Source organism: Anomaloglossus baeobatrachus, chromosome 10 (genome assembly GCF_048569485.1).
Source record: "Anomaloglossus baeobatrachus isolate aAnoBae1 chromosome 10, aAnoBae1.hap1, whole genome shotgun sequence".
NCBI classification, from domain to species: domain Eukaryota; kingdom Metazoa; phylum Chordata; class Amphibia; order Anura; family Aromobatidae; genus Anomaloglossus; species Anomaloglossus baeobatrachus.
The window spans coordinates 124,345,505-124,349,531 of record NC_134362.1 but is presented as its reverse complement, the minus strand read 5'-3'; the positions used below and the strand labels follow the sequence as shown (position 1 = coordinate 124,349,531).

General features: G+C 49.9%; 1 pseudogene; it reads right to left on the bottom strand.

Annotated features, from left to right (window-relative positions):
- Window positions 1-2,410: 2,410 nt before the first annotated feature.
- Window positions 2,411-2,616, bottom strand: LOC142255491 (U2 spliceosomal RNA; annotated as a pseudogene).
- Between the last annotated feature and the right edge of the window lie 1,411 nt (window positions 2,617-4,027).

Here is a 4,027-nt window from a genome sequence, read left to right as displayed (position 1 = left end):
ACACCGGACCCCGAAGGTCCACTCGCCCCAACCTAGGTAGACCCCCACTTAGGTACAGGGAAACTACTCTTTAAAAGGGGGGGGCTTTATGTGTTGAGTGTACCAGTTTGAAAGTTTTAAATGATAAGTAAAGATGATCAACCAAAGAAGTTTACCTGATTGAACCGTGATTAAACCGGCCGTTGCCGGCAACTGTTGTCCCCGTAGGGACTGTGCAACCATTGCGTAAGGAACTGCTTACGGACAAGCCCGAGAACTTGCAGGGCAACCACAAACTTAGTGCAATGTAAATAAAAATGTTTGTTGGCTTGACACCGTTACCGCCTCCGGAGAGGCTGATTTGGGAGGATGGGCCTGGAGGAAAGGGATGGCCTAGGCCCGCCACTATCGTAACCGGTGGCGATCCTCCGGGGGTTCAGGGGTCCCCTTGGACGTGGGCCCCCTGAAAGAGACAGAACCCGCTCGGGCAACTTGGTGCTGGACTGGGGTCAAGGGGTGCTGCCCGCTTCTTAGGGGCAGCATCAGGGCCAGGTTGTTTGGGTGGGAGAAGAGCGGAAGCTGTACCGTTGTAAAATGTTTATGATGCTTTTACATGTTTTACCGTTTTATTCTTTTTCAGTTGTGAAAATAAAACCGGTGATGGACGGGCAGCCCGCGGACGGTCTGCATTTTACTATAGGGGAATGTGGCACCCTGGACAAGCCAGGTCGTCACAGGTACTACACCAACACACTCTACACTCCGGCTAGGCACACCGAAGCTAAACACAAATCCTAGTTGCCTTCCTCCAGGGGCTGATGTCCACACCAGGGGGTGGGCCAGGCGGTTGATCCCACCCACCGAGGAGTTCACAGTCCTGGAGGCGGGAAAAGGAGTCAGATTAGAGATCAGTTTTGGAGTTAGAGAAGTGAAGAGGAGAGGAGACTGACCGTGTCCGGGTGTGTGGCCCGGGCACTCAGCAAGGTTGGCAGACGGTGGTGACCTTCTGCAGGAGAGGCTGATTGGAGTGAACCGTACGGACCGGGGATGGGCGGTGGCCCGCCGGTACCAGATCGGGGAGTGAAGAGAAGCCAGCACCATCCGGCAGGGCCTACGGACCCCGACCAGGCTAGGAGTCGCCGTAAAACCGGTCAAATCCGTTAGCGACAGGAACCTCCAGGGTTTCCCAGCAGTCAAGACCCGATTGAAGGCAACAGCTCACACCGTAGAGGGAAGCACAGTCACCGCCAAGGCTACAGTTCCCAGGGCCAGAGCCTGCGGGCAAAAGGGGCTCCCTCAGCATCCATCCAAGCTGGGGAGCGGGTTACCGGTGGGGAGCCCGCTAGATTTTGGGGGAATAAAAGGGGTCCAACACCACATCCCCACAGGTGCACACCCACCCATCAAAGAGAGCTATAAGCCAATACCACCTTCACATTGCCAGTGTACCAAGGACATGTTGAGCAACATGAAGGCGGCTGGGGTTATCCGTGACAGTTGTAGCCTTTGGGCAGCTCTGTTGATCCTGTTAAAAAAGAAGGACGGCACCACTCCCCGTATTGAGGAATCGCTAGCTGCATTGAGAACTGCAAATTATTTTTCTACCCTTGATCTCACTAGTCACTATTGGCAAGTGTCCGTTGCTGAGGCAGACCGGGAGAAGACCGCCTTCGCCACCCCTATGGGTCTCTGCGAGTTCAAAAGCATGCCCTTCGAGCTGTGCAATGCGCCAGGAACCTTCCAGAGGCTGATGGAATGCTGCTTGGGACAAGATTTTAGGGTGTATAAAAAGGGAGATTAGATCCCGTGATCCCAACGTATTGTTACACCTCTATAAATCACTTGTAAGGCTACATCTGGAATATGGGAACCAGTTTTGGGCTCCACATTTTAAAAAGGACATTCAGAAGTTAGAGTCAGTTCAAAGGTGGGCAACTAGACTACTACAAGGAATGGAAGGCCTCCCATATGATGACAAGTTGAAAAAGTTATTAAGTGATTATTGGCTGCAATGGGGCTTTCTGGCTGGTGCCAGCCTCTCTTCTTAGCACACAGGAACCACAATCCCTACACCATGCTTCAATGGATTCTCTCATCCCAGCCCAGTAAAACTACATATTTTACACAGTCATAAGCAGCCAAAAGGGATCTATTCTATTCAATTGCAAATGATCTAGATAAGACTGAGAATAAGATACTGCACGGGACATAGCAGAGTTGGTCAAGTTGAGTGGAGATGAGTTTGCTATTTGGCACAGCTTTTTGCATCAATAAAGCAAGTAAAAGGTGTGAAAGATAAAAAAAGGGTGAAAGTGTGAAAAGTGAATTGGCCAAATTGAGGTGCATATAAAGTTTTTGCTTTCTTTCAATTCACTAATGGGGCTCATTTGAATCAGGTGAATTGAGTTCTGCTTTTGGAAACTGGGTTAAGAAGGGGTGCACCAGTCCTGGAGGTACTGCAATACCAGGTCAATGCGTGGAGTGGACAGAGCAAGATTTTTTCCATCTCCTTGTTCTAAAAATCCATTTAATATATGGTCCCCAGAGAGGGGACGTATCAGATATTAAACTGATAAGAACAGATTTAATTTTTTTTTTTTCTGTTTATCAGTAGGACTTCAAAATAACAAAGGTGATCGCCTCCCGTTGCCTGGGAACCGTCCAGGCACAAGAGGGCTATGTGTCACCAGAAGGCGCACACACTTCCTCAAGGCCGGCAGACGTGCAATCCCAGGCACCTTCCAGTACCGACCAAGGTAGCGTCCTCCGAAACTACACTTGATCTTAGCCAAAAGGCCGAGAAGCTATAACCCGAATTGGTTACGGCCTTGAGTGGCACCCTGGCCTATACCGGACACATCTTAGGGAGAGGGAGACAAACCCACGCCTACAGAAGACATTTTGTCACCCAAGCCAACCCTTGAAAAGGCTGTTTTGCAGAGCAAAAACAAGAAGAATGGTGCTTTTTGCAGCCGCCGCCCACTGCAATGAATCTGAATAACTCCTCCTTTTGGACACAAGCACCTCCCCTCCCCCTTGCAGTCTTTCCAATTCATGATACAAAAAGACGGACGGACAGGACAGGACAGGACAGGCTGCCTGACTTTCCGTCACTGCCACCCTTTGCCATCCTTGCCCGTAGAAAGCCCTTTCATCATCCCCAAACCCTAATCTTTTCCCTTCCCTTCCCAGATGCGTCTCACTCCCTTTCATTAGGAAGTGAGCGCAGCCTTTTCTCCGTTCTGCACATGCGCGACGTTAAACACAAATGCGCAGGCGTGCGTTCCATTACCCTCACTGCATTCCACTCCCATACAGGAAGTGGGCGCAGCTATTACTACGGTCGCACATAAAAGAACCCACGGCCACCACTGCACATAGCTGACTCCACCACAGGACACCCACTTCTACACCAACGCAGGTAAGACAGGATCGGCACCTCTATGCTCCCGTTACAATCAGGCTCAGTCACCATGTGATAACGCTCTCAACTCTTTAGTTGCAGGCTCCCCTTGCTTCACCTCCACTGGCTGTGCTGCCATTTCCTCTCCCACCTGGAAGGTATACTTTATTCCACTATTTTCCTGTTTCTCTCTTCCCCCTTTTCCCATAACCTACTTTTATCTGCATTTGTGGGGTATCTATATGCTATTTACATCATAGTTTTATTCATTAATATGGAAGGGAAGAGTGCCCATGAGAGTGTTGAACTGCGGAGAGCAAGAGATTAAGCTGCTCCGATTTGCCACCATTGATAAGCTGTTCTCAGTAGATACACATGCTATCCAAACAGCAGCATCCACCATTGCTTCAGCCCACCCATTCAGTGACAGCTCACCAAGTCAGCCAGAGGAGTGGTGTAAGGAATTACACGTAGGCACTGACTCCACACCTTCACATCACAAGAAGGGGGTCTACAGGCTAGTGCAAGAATACGAGCAAGTCTTCAGCAAACATCCGCTAGACTTTTGAAGAATAAAAGGGGTCAAACACTACATCCCCACAAGTGCACACCCACCCATCAAAGAGAGATATAAGCCAAAACTAC